The 17,197-nt window shown below is 52.0% G+C and overlaps 1 protein-coding gene across 1 annotated transcript in view; it reads left to right on the top strand.

Annotated features, from left to right (window-relative positions):
- LOC126050292 (gamma-aminobutyric acid receptor subunit gamma-4) overlaps positions 1-17,197 on the top strand; it is a 338,971-nt gene that overhangs the window by 254,224 nt on the left and 67,550 nt on the right. The window lies entirely within an intron of this gene.

Below are 17,197 nucleotides of genomic sequence, written 5' to 3' on the forward strand. Positions count from 1 at the left end.
CACCCGTTTGGGTGGAGTGAAACAAAATGGACCGTTCTCTTGACCAGGGTTTCAAAATGCCATTAAGGGATCAGAGTGTGTTCCAGCCCTGTGTGCCTTGGTGCTGGCAGCAGGCAGGGGAACGAAATAATTGATTGCTTTCTCTCTGCGATCCAAAATGGTTTCGATGTCAGGCCATTCATTGCGGTAGCTGGAATACTAACACAATTCATTTGAGCTGCAGCCCTGCAAATGGGTGGCTTTACTAATGGCTAATCCGGGATGATGGATGAGCTGGGGGGGATGCTACTGCTGAGTAAGGAGAAGGCAGTGAGAGGGAGGCTGCAACAGGCTGGGACCCAGCAGGCACTGTCCCAAATGTCCCCCAGCCAGCATTGGAGCTTGAGGGGGAGGAAGCAGGCAGGCAGGTTGGGCAAGTATCCGTGTCCCAGTCCCCTCTGTTTGGTGCGGTCACATGAGAGGTAACGTCAGAATTTAGCCATCTGATTTTTGCCAGGTCTGGACTACAGATTAACAAAGAGGTGACAAGTCTTCTTTCCATCCTTCCTGCAGCCCTTCTTAAAAATCAGATTTCCTTATTTTCAGTTAAAAGTGCCCTGGGGTTGCCAGCATCCTCAGGTAAATGAAAGGCAAAGCTGAATGCAAAAGAGAGGGCAGAAAGAAACAATAAGATTAGTGATACCAGGGGAGAGCAGTCATGCTAATTAGCGGCAGGCAGGGGCTGGAGTGTTCCCCAGCATGCCAGCCTAAGCTTCCCGTGAATACAGTGACTGGTCCCACGTCCCCAAGCAGAAGCACATCACTGTGTTTCAGGAGTGTTGCTCCTGATTTACAGAGCTGAGTGGGAGGAGAGGTGGTGACCATGGTCTTCCTGCCCTGCTTCAAGGCAGGGGAAGGGGATGCCCACTGGGGAAGGTTTGACTCCATCCCACCTCCAAAGCATGGCTCGTTCTGAGGATTCAGTTTATGGCAAGGCTGGTGGCTCAGGGAGGAGGACTCCTGGGAGGACTGGGGCTTGTCAGACCCCTGGTTCGATCTGCATGAAGGGCACTGTGTTGGGCTCTCACAACAGCACCTTTCCACCAAAAAAGCAGCTTCCACCCCTGCATGCACGTGAACAGATTGACTTTAAATTGTTGCAGATCAAGAAGGAGCCTCTCTCAGTTATCGATCACCTCCTGATTACTCCAGCACTTGGTATTCAGCTTGTAAATAAGATTACAGGGTAAATCTAAAAAGGAGGCAGACAGATGATAAGATTCAGCTCATATACAATAAGCTCCAAGAAATTTTCCCCCTCTGCACCCCCTCCAGCTTTATTACAAAGTCCAATAAAATACCCTGGGGACAAGAAGGAATAGAGAGGAGTGATTCAAAGGGAACATCAAAAGGCACCTCTATCCATTTTAGCATGTCAAATAACAAGCAGAGAGATGCTCCCAGACAAACACGGTGGCTGCTCCAAGCACAGCAGCCCAGCGGCCTCCCTGCTGCCCCCCAGTTGGCTCTGCTCAGCCCAGGGCTTCACCTCCTCTGTGCTGGAAAGACAAACCCAACCCCATATGTTTTAGTAAGATCTCAGATAAGTTTCTATTTTGATGGCAAGTGTTTGAAGTGTTAGATGGGGAGTTCAATGCAATAGGCTGTTCTCACTGTTTTCAGCCCATCTCTGCAAAAGAGGAAAAAACCAAATGCTTTGCAGCTAAAAATAATATATTCGTCTTCTTTCTCCATGCTGCTGCAGTGCTCTGCTTTGGGTTCCTACCAGTGCCAAGTGCCCTGGATCTACCAAGACAAGCTGAAGGAGGCTGTAATTTAATGGCAGGACATTTAAGAGCTATGCACACCTTTGGCAGCTCTGGAAGCATCAGTCATGTGATATCAAGTGGCTGAAGTAAGCCCCAGCTCCTCGAATCATGGAAATTATTGAGAATTTTTAAATACAGAAGAAACATAGTCTCTTCCACTGGACAGCCATGGGAGGTGTCCTGGTTTCAGCTGGGATAGAGTTAATTTTCTTTCTAGTAGCTGCTACAGTGTTATGTTTTGGCTTTAGTATGGGAAGAATGTTGATAACACACTGATGTCTTCAGTCGTTGCTAAGTATTGTTCAGACTAATTCAAGGATTTTTCAGCTTCTCATGCCCAGCCAGCAAGAAGGCTGGAGGGGCACAAGAAGTCGGGAGGGGGCACAGCCAGGACAGCTGACCCAAACTAGCCAGAGGGGTATTCCATACCATGTGATGTCATGCCTGCTATATAAACTGGGAGGAGCTGGGCTGGGAGGGATTGCAGCTTGGGGACTAACTGGGCATCAGTCAGCAAGTGGTGAGCAATTGCATTGTGCATCACTTGTTTTGTATATTCCAATTCTATTATTATTATCATTTTATTACTACTATTATTATTATTTTCTTCTTTCTTTCCTATTAAACTGTTCTTATCTCAACCCATGAGTCTTACTTTTTTTCAATTCTCTCCCCCATCCCACTGGGTAGCAGGGGAGGAAGGGAGTGGCTGCGTGGTGCTTGGTTGCTGGCTGTGATTAAACCACAACAGGAGGTTTCTCCCAGCTCTGTCCTTTGAGGGCAGGGAAAGCATCTCCCTCCTCTGGGCAGCAGTCAGGACATCACCACAGGGAGCTGTGCAGGCACTGTCCAAAAAGCAAGGATCCTCTGGACCTTCTTTAGGGCTGCCATTGCTTTAAGGAAAGGAACATTCCCCTTCTTTTGAGTTAATTTAGGACCTGGCACCATCGGGCTCCAGGTGCTCCGGCAACATGGCTGAGGGGTGGACTTCCCATTCACAAAAGGATGGGATGCTCTGGCTTTCCCATGTGGTGTCTCAAGGAGACTTGAGAACATTTGGTCTAAATTTTGCTTTTCCCCATGAACCTTTGCAGTGATCTGCCCTTGGCAGGAATTACACCATTTTATTACCCTTCAGTGCTGTGTTGGGGAAAGCTGTAACCCCCATCCCAGCCCTCCCCTGAAGGATTTGGACCCCCCAGTACTTACAGCAGCTCACGCCCTCGCTGCTGGCAGTGGGGCATCTGCACTGCACCCCTGCTGGGGTTTCACACCACGTGCCAGCACCGACACCAAGCACGGAGTGCTTTTGCAGCGAGCAGTGGTCCTTCATGAATCAGGCTTTTAAATATAGCAAGATTGACTTGAAAACCCTGATTCTTTCATTTTTAAATACCAGCTGTTGAATTTTTATCCTCTGCTTCTAGGTGTGTATCCCCAAGCCTCCGTGGGTGTTTATGAGATCTTGAAATTTAATCATTAAAGAATACATTAAAAATTCAGTTCCTCGTGCAGTCCTGTGATTTTGGAGACTGAAGTCTGAAGGAAAGAACAAACATCGTGAGACGTGGTGGGACAGTGAGAACCATCAGCGTTTCGTGGTGGTGGGATTGGGATGTCAGGAGCCTGGTGCTGATCCCTCTGGGGCAGTGGCAGCCTGCGCCAGCCCTGGACATTTATAATGTTGATTGAAAAAGAGCGATGCCAAGCAGTTCTGCTGCAGGAGGAGCTGGGGCTGCAGTGCTGGGGTGAGCACAGGGTCCCTGCTGTGTGGGAGCAGGGATGGGGCAGGGGGGTTGGCACCCCGCTACCCGCCCTGGCAGGGCAAAGCCAGCCTTGGCAACCTCTGCACTCCAGCAACCCGCACTCTGGTCTTGACCTCTATGCATTAGAGACTGCCACAAGCCCTGAAGCACAAGGTGTACGATCCCCTCAACATTCGGGACCTGATGTTGGTGACATTAGTGCACATGTATGCCCCTGCTTGGGACCTGCAATAGTGCCAGCCACGTGCTTCCTGCAAACCCCATGCTTTCCACTGCATGAACTGATGGACCTTGTGCTTTCACAACCTTTGAGCAGCTACTGATGTTCCCCTTTTTCCCAAGTTAAGAGGAGGCAAAAGCCTCCACTTTCTTCAGGGCAAGGACTTCTGCTTGTGATCCACAGACCCAGGGTGTCCATGGATTACTGCTTGGGGGAAGGAAAATACAAAGTATGTGAAGTCTGTACACAGGTGGGGTGAATTTCCAGAGGGGATTGTGCCTCCTGGGGAAAATTGAAAGGCATCTACAAAGCCTCTCACATGCAGTTTCTGGCTGCCACAGGATGGGGCAGCCCCTGAGCCATGGAATCATTGGCATGAAGCTTCCAGATATTTGCAAGCCGAGCTGAAGGTCCCTTCCTCCTTTGTATGTTTTCAAGCCCATGGCCTCATCCAGCTGCTGCGGAATCTGCAGGTTTTCAGCAGACGGCCCAAAAGCCCACACACCACCCGAGGCATACCTGTCACACTTCACAGCCCCTCTGCCTGCTGCTGCTAGGCTGGAGTGGCTGGGGAGGAAAACCTGCAGTCACATCTCCCCAGCAAGAGAAGTCCTCTCTAGCCTTCACAAAGGCACAAACTACCCACAAGAATTCACACCTATGCTGAGAAAAAAATGCCACCTCCTATGCAAAAAGGTGAAAAGACAGGAAAAAGTTACAAACAACTCTGAAAATGACGGCTGAGAGTAGAAATACGTGAGTAACCATGGCTTCCTCTCTGCAGTGCATGCCTGAAATGCAGATGACTACTGCTGGCTTTGCTGTGCTGGTGCCGGAGCCTGGGAAATCGCCCAGGAAAACACTCTGCTCCTGAGGCTGGGGACGGTCTTGAGGACGGCGGCATCCTCAGCCCAGGGTGGGAGTCCCTGTGTCAAAAGTGGGGAGCACTTGAGCGAGGGTCAAAGAGGTGAAAGCTCAGGAACACTAATAACCCCTCATCCCAGAGCTGCTTGCATGAGCTCAAGCCTCTCTTAGGGTCTACCAGAGCCAGCCCTCTTCCCCATCCTCAGTGAAGGGGCCTTCCTGGGTGATATTACTTCCACCACCTCCCTGGGAATGCAGCTATAGTCCTCCTGGGACAGGCAAAAGCCACTTCTGATCCCAGATACATCCTCCCTTTCAGCCCACTGCCCATCGGGCGCCCTTTGATTCATGTTGGCAGAGAACGCCCAGGACTAGAGGCTCATTGCACATATCAGACCCATGCATCCTGCTGCCACCAGCGTTCCCACCCTGAAGGGTCCCACCGTGGAGGGATTTATAATGTAGGCAGGGAACTGGGGCATGAACGTGTGCCAAGACTGAGAATGCCAATATCTGAATGCCTTCAGTTCCTTCCTCCAAATAAATCACCAGATGACTCTAATTATCGCGCTTGCCCTGGGTACATACCGGCTTAATACAGAAAATGAGTGTGGAGGATTTATTACTGCTGATCCTTGATCTTTCATTTTTGATATTAAAACATGTTTAATTCATTGCAACATAGATTAAAATAAGGAAGGCCACAGGCAGCCTCTGATTTTGCTTAGGGAGAATTTGGTTGCTTGGGCTCCAGCAGTACTGCCTGCGCTGGGAGGTGGACCGTGCTGGCTCCTGCACCCTTCCATGCTGACTGCGAGTCCAGGTGTGGCTGAATCGTATTTGATTTCACCACCACACTTTCTCTGGCTGTGGATTTGTGATTGTTGAGACACCAACACTAGAGAGACAGTGTTGTAAATGTGTTATTTTCCCTGGACAGGCAGGTTACAGCAGAGCTTACAACCCCATTAGATGCAACAGGAGTGAGAGGTTTCTGAGGTTTTAAGCTTTCTAAATAAACGGCCATCTCTGTTGGTATGAATCAGCTCTTGCTTTCAGAAAAATGTCTTTTTTATGCTACAGGAGCCTTTGTGCTGAGTTTGCATTGAATCTTCAACTATCGTGAAAGCATTTCTAGCACAGCCTGAGAGCATGCTGCAGAGCTGAAACATTTTTTTCCCGTTTTGCTTTTAAAGACAGGAGCACAGTATGGCTTTGCAGGGCAATGGCACCCTAGCCATTTATGCAGGGCCTCAGCAGCTGCCCTGGTGTGAGCAGGATGCTCAGCAAGTGCAGGAGACAAGCTAACACAAGCCCCTCTGCCTACGGCTACGTCAGAGGCATGCAGGAGCATCAGTATCCACTGTGAGGGCAAACACATATCCAAAGCGGGGGGAGCATACACACGCATCTGAACACCTGGACTGGCAGAGCATCTCCCAGGACTGCTGTTCAGCTGCGAGGTCCCAAAGGGCTGTGTGGGGCAGGGGAGGGAGCACAGACGTTCCAGGGATGAGAAGACATGGAGCAGGCACGTGTCCACTGTGTTTATGGGTCTCCCAGCCAGGGTAGCACAGGCCAGATGGGGAAAAGACTAAGGATAGGGGAAGGCAAAACCAAGGCAAGGAAGCCCTGGGCAGGAGGGCTCCCTGACTGCACTGATGCCATCCCACACAGCGCTGCCCCAGGCCAGGCAGCCCGGCTTCTTGCACATACACCTTCAATGACCATGCCGAGCTGGGCACAGGGGGTGAACCAGACATATGCTGGCAGTGTCTGCTCCTCTGGCATTACAGGAGCGATCCACATTGGCTCCATCCATCCACCAAAGCATTTTTCCTATTTCCCTGATGCAAACGTGCTAAGTACATCCACGGCTGCAGCTCAGGCATACGTGAAGTGCGGCTTAAGCAGAGTGAGGCAACTGGGAGACAACGGCTATGCTGAATAATTCATCACCCCTGGGAGCCCAGTGTCCCCCTGCCACAAGCAGGCACCGCACCATGTCACTACAGCCCAGGGCCGAGGAGGCGGATGTCACCTTGGGCTGCATGTTGCCCCTGCCTCTGACTGGAGGAGGGAGGGTCTGCACTCCTCACTTTGCCAGGGCACCTCCAGCCCCATGGCATCAGGCAGCCCCCCCCAGGGCAGCTGCATGCAGCTCTGCAGGTCAGACACCCTCTAAGCCATCCATGAAATACAGAGGGTGGAATCCATTCCTCTGATGCATCTGGCCAGGACATGTCTGGATTTTGGGGCGCATGAGGAGAGGGGACTCCTGAAGGAAACCCTCCTTGTTAACCACCTGGAGGGAAAAAGCACAGGCAGGCCTGCAGCAGCCTAGCTGCTCTCTCTTCCAGTCGATGGCTTGCCTCTCGTTTCCTCCCCTCTCAGCTCAAACAGAAATTGCTCTCTGGTGCATGAGAGCATTTTGTCTTCCCGGGCCCCTTCCGCAGCTCTGCAAAGCCCGCTCTTCTCCTGGCGATGCTGATGCACATCTGATGGAAGCAGAGTTGGTCCAGACACAGGGCTGGGAAAGGCAAGAAAGGGGAAGAGAAAAGCACAGAAAGGAAGGAAAGGGAAATTGAGAGAAACCACTTGGCTCACCCCAGCACCTCCTTCCCCCAACTCTCCAGCTCCAGCAGCTCCCTGAACCAGGAGCAAGGCCAGCCAGCACTGAGCACTCGCTTGCGGCTGTGCTGGCAGGATAGAGGATGCGGGATGTGCCCCAGAGTTGTGCAACAGGAGGCACACCGAGCCCCAAACCTGCCCCAAGGGAAACCTGCTGCCTGGGCACCGTGCTGTCCCACAGCTGGGACAGGGATGGGGAGGTGGCGGCGCTTTGCATCACCACGGCAACCCACAGAGGATGGCTCCACCTTGTGCATCCTGCATCTGAAGGATGAGCCTTGGCAAACCAATAACCCCTGCAGGGACGGTGATGGGCTGTAACAGGGTTGAGCTGGGGGTCCCCTCCTGTGGGGCTGCGGACAGGGGTGTCTCTGCCCTCTGAGCACCAATTTGCTAATCTGTTCAGGAGCAGTTTTGCCCTGTACCAAAACGGCTGAGCCAGAGGTGCTGTTTCTGCGTCCGCAGTGGCCCAGCCCTGCCAGGGGCACCCATGTTTCTCTGCACCTGTATTTCTTCCCCAACTCTACTGTGAAGTTTGTCTCCTGATGAGGCTCTTGGTGGAGCCCTGGTTAGCGCACAGTAATTGAGAGACTGCGTCATACAAACTGATGGGGAGCTGGCATCCCCCACACTGATGGAGCTGGCTGATTAGGAAAATGCTGTTGCATTTCTAGCACTGCAGAGATCTGGGCCAAGAAGCTCCTTGGAGGAAATCAGCAGCCTTGAGATGTTCTTGCAAAATGCAGTGTTTCTGCCCCAGCAGGCAGCTCCAGTGGGATGTGCTCCCATCCTCACCCTGTGGTGTGACACGCATGTGCCTGCCTCAAGGTGTCTGCCGGTGATTCAGTGCCTCTTTGCATTCCCACTCTCCTGTCTCATCATCATGGCCCCTCATGGGACCAGAGCATGTGTGGGAGAGTGGGGCTGCCCAGCTTTACCCCTGCCTTTTCTGAAGCCACAGATCCATTGGCACCTCCTGGAAAAGGAGGCCCCGATGAGCCTTATTTTGGCAGAAAGCCCCGGGGGCTGGGTACAGGCAGCACTGCCTGTTGGGTTTCCCACCTTCCTGGCATCTGCCTGTGATTAAGGTCCTGCCTGGTCAGTCTTGCCCGGCCCTGGGGAGCCACTCTGCCCCAATACAACCCTGGGACACGGTGCACATCCCAGGGCTTCCCAGCTGACTGGCATGGACACAGTGCTGTCGCTGAGGCTTCGCCAAAGCAATGGCCAGCGGTGAGCCCACGTGTGATGAGTCTGTGTGTGCTCAGCATAAGGCAACATCCTCCAATCCCTGCTGGTGTCTGCCAGTGGTTGCCCTTCAGGCCCAGCTGAACCATGGGACCATTTAAAACTTGGATGAACATGCCATCAGTCCCCAGGAGCAGCTGAAGACTGTGGCCACCCTGCTGAGCTCACTGTCCCTTGCTCAGGGCCAGACCTTTGCCTGTGGGTGCCAGCCAGATCGCTGGCCACCCCTGCCCTCCCCTTACCTGGGTCTGCCCCAGCAACCACTTACAGCCTTCCCCCAGCACCCACACTTATTTGGGGTTGATTTGTGCTCTGACAGAAAAGCCATCTTGTTAATACAGAAGGAAAGAGGTTTGCTGTGTGCCCATGGCCACTTTAGAAAGCTGGGACGAGGACAGTAAATAAGGTTTCACTCTATTATGATGATTGGAAAGTCTTAAACGAGAACAATGGGCTGGCAGAGCTGCAGAGAAGGTGTCCTCCAAGGGGCAATTGCCTAGCAGCAATCTGCCAGCATGGTGCTTTGATCTCCATTTATCTTTCTGCTGAGCCAGAGATGCTCCTCGTGCTGCCCGGGGTGACTGAAGTGGCTGTGGGTGCCCCTGGGGTTCTCATGTGGGACAGGGGAGGATGGAGGTCTCCAGCAGCAGAAGTCTGGCATTTAGCTGGGTTATGGACAGCAAATCTGTTTCCCAGAGATCATGAAGCAATGTAAAACACCGGAAGGATCTGTCCCGCCATGGGTAGCATGGAGCCAGAGCAGTGGCTGTCCTCAGCTGGGATGCAGGGGGTGGTGGAGGTCTCCACTCCCACTATCTCCCTTCCTGACCTCAGTACTTCTGTGTGCTGGCTTCATCCCCAGTGCAACAGCAGCTCAGCTTTCCACTCCTTGCTGGGTGTTGGGAGACTTAATTCATTAGCATTAACAAAGCATGCCTGGCTCTGCTGCAGGGCATGGTGATACAGCTCAGCTGAAGGTGTCTCCAGCCCCAGGGAGCTGCTCAATAGAGGGGACATGCTGTCAGCGCTGGGTGCTTACAGCCCTCCGTTTTCCCTGCTGCTGAGTCACAGTTGGGCTCAGTCACAAAACAGGCTGTAAAGTCACTGGTTAGAGTTTATGGGGTCCCTGGTCCATTACAGCATGTCTGAGCAGCTCCAGTGCCCCTGCAATGGGCCAGGCTGGCAGCAAGGGCTGATCTCAGTGGGGTCCTGCCCCAGACCCAGAGACACAGGCTCTCTCCCACAGCATTAGGAAAGGAGCAATGCACACTCAAGCCCTAACAGTGCTTAATTCATCACTCTGAAGGGCAACACCAGGTGCCTAAAATTAGACTTCCACCTCCTAATTTAGGTACTTCAATAAATAGACTGATTTGCCTCTTCTTTTCTCTTCCCTGGCACTCACTGCTCAGGACCTGGGGCTTCCAGGGAGGTGCTCTGTTCTTGGGCATGTTGGAGCATTCCAGCAACACCAGGTGTAAGAAGCCCAAATCCTCCTGTATCCCTGATTTGCCCTGGGATAGAAGTCAGGGCCTGGAAAAGGAGGAGCTGCAGCAGTTCCCCCGTCCCTGGAGGGGAGATCCCTCCTAGTGCTGCAGGAGCCTGGTGGCTGGCAAGTGGCTGCTTCAGCACCTATTAATTAACATTATAAATAAGCAGCCTCGTACCTGGTCTCAGCATCCCCAGGGTGGGCTGGGTGATGCACCTCAGCCTGGTCACTCCCCAGGGGGTTTCTGACACCCCAAAGTAGTGCCCCTGTGGCACGTTCCTGCTGCATGTGGCCTCCCCAGCCTCCAGGAGGGACCAAAGCAGTTTGACCGCTCTCAATCCCGTGATAGGTAACTGATGCTGTAGGAACATGTTGGACACAGCCAGCAGCGTGGGGACCTAGCTGGGGCTATAGCCCTGCGTAAAGGCAGCCACAGGGGCAAAGTGATGCCATCCTGGTCCCTGCCCAGGGGTGCTCACTGCACTGGGACCTGCTGCTCCCTTCCCGAGCCCGGAGAGACGGGCGACTGCCCAGCAGCTCCCTGCACGAGGCTGCAGCCAGAGCAATCTTCCTGCACACGTTTCATAGTACACGTGTCCCATTAAGAAAAAGATCAGAGTTCCCGGCAGCTAAAAATAACACCAGGCAGTGGAGTTTGGTCAGGAGACGGTAAGGGAATGCGGGGGTGTGGAGCAGAAGGTGTAATTTCACTGCTGGCTCCTCCAGTAACAGGGTGCGGGGAGAAGGGTAATGAATCAAGCTTGCCATCGTGGAGGTAAATTGCTGCTGAATGAGCAGTGTGCATGCAGTGCTAATTCAGCTTCATGCTGCGTGGCTCCTTGTCTGACCCGCCGCAGGTGCAGGGTGCTGGGGGGGGGGGGGGGGGGGAGAACAGCCGGGTCCCCAGGGTGCCCTGGGGCTGTGCTGGGGTGCAGTGGGGAAGGGGCAGAGCTGTCTGGCTGCTGGAGGCTGCATGCTGCCAAGATGCCTCCCAGCAGACAGCAGTGTTGAGATGCTGGGGCAGCAGCATCTCGGTGAGATGGGGTGTGAGCTGTAGGGCCCTGTAATTTAGTAGTGACAGAACTGCTTTCGAGTATGGCAACCTCTGGTGCTAAATGAAAGAGTGAGTGCAAACACAGTCTCTAATTACCACAGCTCCTCCAGAGCCAGCTCTGCCTGCTCTCCCCAAGCTGTCAGATGCTCTCTAGCAAATGCCTCCATCTCCTTTCCATGGCCAAATCAAAGCTATTTATTCTCTCAAGATCCAGACGCTTCTGTTTTACCACTAGTTGAACAGCAGGGAGAAAAAGCAGGAGGAGTGAAGAGGGGAGAAGCCCCTGTAGCTCCTTGTAGGAGGATCAGTAGCACCATGAGGGCCAAGCCCCGTGTGACACAGAGGGGACAGAGGCCACTGACCCTCTCTGTCAAGGGAGCACCTGGCCTGCAGCAAGCCTTGTTAGGGGAATGATCCCCATCAGCAGGATGGGGAAAGGGATGGGCAAAGGAATTTGCTCTTCAAGGTAATTTAATGCCTGGCCCTCCAGGTCTTGCATCCCAGCATGGGTGAGAGCACCTAGCAGGTCCCTAATAACCCCAGCAGGATCCTACCACAGCCTGGAAGGAAAACAACAACAAAAAGTCATGGTAACAGGTCCAATTAGCAAAGGCATTTAGCTTCCCAGCACCTCTCCCCATTGCTGCTGGCTTTTGGAAGGGGCTGGGCGAGATCACTGGCAGCCCCAGCAGCTTTGTGCAGATGGACCAATCTAGTCAGGTGAGGAGCTGGAGAGCTGCCATCTCTCTGGCCATCTCTGGTGTTTCTCTGCTCTTTAATTGCTGCTGCAGGTGGGAGCAGATGGCCGGTATCTGTCACCTCTCCCGCACCCAGCCTGATCCTGCCGGGGCCTCCCAGCGGGTCAGCACCCGTGGCAGCACCATGGAGGTGCCGTTCCCTGGGTACTGCATCCCTGCAGGGGCCAGACTTGGAGCCCCAGCTGAGCAGCTTGCTCTGCCCTGGGGCTTTGGGCTGGTGCTCTCCTGGCTTTGGTGGTTTGTGCTTTCTCAGCCTGGCTTCCCCAGGTGGCTGTGCTGCCTGGGCATGCTTTGACCCCTGGCCTGCCCTCAGCTTTGGGGTGAAATGACATATCGAGTTAAATCTGAGGTCCCAAAGATGATACTTGACAGGTTTCTTGAAAATCAGCAGCTGAGTGGAAGACAGAAACTGCTTCTCCTGTCCTCCATGGTGGGGAAAAAAAATCTGCTGTGTAAGATTAATGAGTCCATAATAACACCAGATGGGAGACTTTGAGTGTCCCCTTCTGTCCTGGTTTCAGCTGGGATAGAGTTAATTTTCTTCCTAGTAGCTGCTACAGTGTTATGTTTTGGATTTAGTATAACACACTGATGTTTTCAGTCCTTACTAAATAGTGTTTAGACTAAGTCAGGGATTTTTCAGCTTCTCATGCCCAGCCAGCAAGAAGGCTGGAGGGGCACAAGAAGTTGGGAGGGGACACGGCCAGGACAGCTGACCCAAACTAGCCAAAGGGGTATTCCATACCATGTGATGTCATGTCCAGTATATAAACTGGGGGCGGGGAATTGGCCAGGAGGCTTGTATCGCTGCTTGGGAACTGGCTGACCATTGGTCAGCAGGTGGTGAGCAATTGCCTTGTGTATGACTTGTCTGTCTTGGGTTATTTTTAACTTTTTATCTTGCTTTTCATGGTTGTTAATATTATTAATTTTTATTTCAATTACTAAACTGTTCTTATCTCAACCCATGAGTTTTACTCGGTTTTGATTCTCCACCCCATTCCCTCACTGGCAGGGGGAGGAGTGAGCGAGCGGCTGTGTGGTGCTTAGTGGCTGGCTGAGATTAAACCATGACACCTTCCAAATAAGCTTCACTTCAGGCTGACTTCTTCAAGGGAGGCTGATTTCAGGTCTGAGAGACAAATCCACAGGGGAATGGCCTTCCTTGATACCTGTCAAACCCCTGTCATTCTATCCTGTTCATTTGGCCCAGACATGAGCAACTGCACCATCGCTGGTACAGAGCATCCCTGTCCTGGGAGGAGTGTGAGATGTGAATCCAGGGCTGTCCCAGTCTGTCTGCACCAGAAAGGCTCCCTAGCACACCTATAGCAATAGCATCGAGCTGACAAATACTGTGTAGACCCAGCCAAAGGTGTCTACCTTACTATGATGGCCAGAAGTGAGTGCCCATTGACTTAGACCCAAAGCTGTGCTGCAGTCACATGTGAAAAAGCCTTGTGGCACCTGTGTGGCAGTGCCCAGGCTGCTGTAGATGCTTCCCCACAAGGAACAACATGAGGCCAGGTACAGCTCCTGGGGCAGGAGCCAGCCCCCGGCTGGACTGCAGTCCTGCCAAACAGGAAGATATCTCTTTACAGGCAAAATCCCGCATCTTCTACTAAAAACATTCAGCTTTGCCTCCAGTGAGCTCCTGTAGGCATGCAAACTTGCACTCATCTAGCTAAATTGCTGTGTGAAGAAAGCTCTTTTTTTTCCCCAGTTTGAAGGGTTGTTTTGCTGTAATTGGAATGCATTTCTAATTGTACGTTTAATTGAGGCCTTTGGGGACTGAAGAGGAAGAGGCTGGGCTGAGGAACGTGTTGTGGAAGATGGGGTTTGGGCACATGGAGAGACAAACCTGGGAGAGGCAGGAAAACGATGGCCTTGAGGCTGGCTGTCCCTATGCCATGGCCGCTGTTGGACTTTCCTCCCCAGGCCTGGACTGGGCACCTCACTCCTGTGAGAGGCACAGATGCTGCTACCAAACATCCCCATGACTCTTCAGGAGTCACTCTGGGGACTCCCAGTCCCCAGCTTGTGCAGGGTGCCTGTGTCCGCCTTGCAGGTCCCTTCAGCCTGGCTCTGTGCATGCCCCAGGTTCCCCACCTGTGAAAGCTGTGGAGCAGGTGGCTTGAAAGCTTCATGCCCTCACTGCCTCTCAGTGACCCTGGGCAGAGGGAAGGAGAAGGGAGAAGCCTCCTCACAGCTGCAGCTTTGAAATTGCCAGTTCTGGGCTGCCTGGGGCTTGCCACTCTCCTCAGCATCCCATGCAAAGGACCTTCTCCATAGTGCCCAGGAATAATTGCAGGTGCTAGTGTGCCCTGCCTGCTGGTGACAAACCCTTTGGAAAAGGCAATGGTCTCCCCCTGCTCCTAGCTCTGCTCCCTTGTGCTGCTGCTCTCCTCTCAACGGGTGAGCCTGTTGCTTATATAAACTGCTTGCTCTCAAGCGCTGATAGAGCTGTTTGCTTCCCACCCCACTGGGCTCTGCAAGCTCATTTTATTTTTTTCTTGGTTTAATGGGATGTTTACTCCACAACAGCCTTCCCTCAACACCCAGCAGGAGGGACTCTGAACCATCACCCCAACAACGCTCTAACTTTCCCACTGAGCCAGCAGCAGACATGAGCTCCCTCCCTGCTGCAGCTCCCAGTGCTGCTGAAGTTGAATGCTGGTCCACGCATCCCACCGAGAGGGCTTGTGCCCAGCTGAGCTCATTTCTGCCCAGGGAAGAAGCTCCTCACTTTGTTTGGAGCCTGAGGAGTCTTTGGCCTTGAGCAGGTAGGGCTGAGGCTGGGACGTGTGCCAGAGTCCTGCCATGTCGTGACAGCGCAGCTATAACCAGGCGACAAGGATCTGGCTTGACAACTGTCAGGCTTGTTTCATGACAACTGCCAAACAGCCATCAGGTAGTCGTGATTTCTCCTACTCGCTCTGGCTTGGAGCGAGGGACAGAGTAGGAGGGGGCTGCTCTGCTTTTCTTGTGGAAGAGAGAAAACCCAGGTATACACAGATCCCTTTTCCATCTGTCCCCCTTACACGAGTGTGACACTTGCTTTGCTCCCCACCTTCCATCCTCACCTGATTCCTGCTGTGTGCTGCTCCCGGGGCAGTGAGGGTTGTACCATGGCAGGTGTTCTTAAAACAGCAATTGGTACCACCAGCATCACTAGTTTGATCAGTGGCTGTACACACTGGCTCCATGATACCTCTGCCACATGCTGGTGTCATCTTCCTTTACCCAAGCCCCCAGTGCTGGGGTAGCCATGCCTGCCGGTAAGCAGTTTCTTTGGAGATTGTACAAGAGCCCTCTTGAAGTTTGCTTCATGCTTTCCATGAACTCTGTGGTGTACATGTGTCGCCTTGGTCTCACCTCCATTCTGCTGTTTTTTCTGACCACCAAAAGCCCCAGCAGAGTCTCATCTGAGGTTCCTCCGGGATTGCACTCAGCAATGAAACCCCTCATCTTGACATCACGGACAGAGAGAGTCCACGGGGGGAGGGCAATAAAGCAGCTAATTAACGAGAGGCTAATCCAGCACTGAGCAGAAGCATGGAAGAGTGGCAAGTGTTGCAGCACAAACCCAGCGGTCTTTGTCTCATCCTGCAGCAAGGAGCTAGGGACATGCAGCCCAGGGCGCTGTACCGGCACTGCCGGCGAGTCCACAGCATCCATGGGAAGCATGGGCTAAGAAATGGATAAGGTGTGTGGTGGTCACATTGTGAGATTAGGAGATGCCAGAGGAGGGTCTCTGAATTAACTGTACTTGGCAATGAGCCTTAAAACATTTGAAGAGGGCAGAGAATACCTGTGTAGCAACTATTCAGGCACCAAAGGAAGAGACATAACTTTGTGTTTCATTCCCAGGCAGTGCACAGGGCAGGGAGCAAGTTGCACATATTCCAGTCTTCCATCGCTTCCCAACTCTCACCTAACACCAACTGCAGAACAGCCTTCTGGAAAACAAGCTGTGCAAAAGTAAGGAAACTTGGCCAAAGAAGCAACTGAAAGAGTAAAATTCTCACAGATGATACCGCTACTCTGAGGCACTTAGCTCCTGCTTTTAAGCAGGCTTTATACCAGCATCCAAACTGAAAGAAAGAAAAAGTGACAGGTGTGTATAAGCAGGTGGGTGCAAACAAACAAATCCTAATACTCTGCAACGAACAGCTTATGTTTTGTGAGGGATGTCTTCATGTACAGACAGGCAGAGAGAGGGGCATGGTTTTCTATGGAATAGATTCTGATACTAAAATCTAGAAAACCATTTGAGCTTTGTTATATCTTCTCAATCTTCATTCTAGAAATATTTTGTAAAAGTTCTTTTCATAGCTGTATCTGTAAAGGGCCAAAAAAATGCCAACAGGTTTAAAATAGCCATATAAAGGAGACAATTACATGTCAACAGACAGCCTTCAGAAGGTGTATATTGTGTTCAAACAAGGAAAATAGGAGAGGACATAAATTTGGGTGAGGTAGATGTAAACCTCTAGGATGAGACAAGTTTTAAGGTGGGACATGCTGAAAGCATAAAAACATGTAATGAAAGCTATACCAATGTCATTAGAAGGAAGGCAGCCAGTGCTGTGCTGGCTTGTTGGGTTTCTGTGGCTGCGAAAAGCTCTGGGATAAGGGCATTGCATAAACCCCAAATTAATTTCTTTACAGCAGTATCTGCCATGGAAGATGTTGGAAAATTCACATACTGTGCCCTTTCCTATGGCAGATAAATCTGAAGAACTCTCTCAAACTGAAATGTCAAAAGAGGGTTTTGGAAAAATACTGGTGAAATGGAGAGCAAGGGATTGCCCAGATCAGGCAGGATTTCCCTAAGGGCTCTGGAGGAAGAGCAGCATGGAGCTGCCAATGGGGCCGAGTACCCTGCTGCTGAGATGAGTGCTGGTATCATACAAATGGGAGGCAGCAAGTGTGACTGCAGTTTCTGGAAAAGCTTAGAGCCAGGAAACTATAGACAAGTCCAGCTTCTGTACAGAGCAAGTGGGTTGCTTGAAGCTCTGATAAAGAACAGAACGGGGAGATTTGGAAAATGATATAATGGAAGCCAGTCAGATTTTCAAAGGAGGGATTCGTGGCTTGCAAATCTGTTAGCATTCTTTCTTGAGGATGTTAGCCAGCTAATAGTGTCCTTGAATTCCCCAAATCCATGGTAACCTCCCTCCCAGCCCTCGTTTCCCAATCTTTTCACAAGAAATGCACACAAACCTCCTTTTGTGCATTGATAACGTAGTTTCCTTAAGAGCTTTTGTTGATTCCCCCCCGCCCCCCCAGATGGAGAGGGATGTTACCATGGAGTTACCTGTGGGCAAGCAGACAATCCCATGCGTTTGGAAAAGAG

The sequence above is a fragment of the Accipiter gentilis genome, chromosome 24 (genome assembly GCF_929443795.1).
Source record: "Accipiter gentilis chromosome 24, bAccGen1.1, whole genome shotgun sequence".
Lineage (NCBI taxonomy): Eukaryota > Metazoa > Chordata > Aves > Accipitriformes > Accipitridae > Astur > Astur gentilis.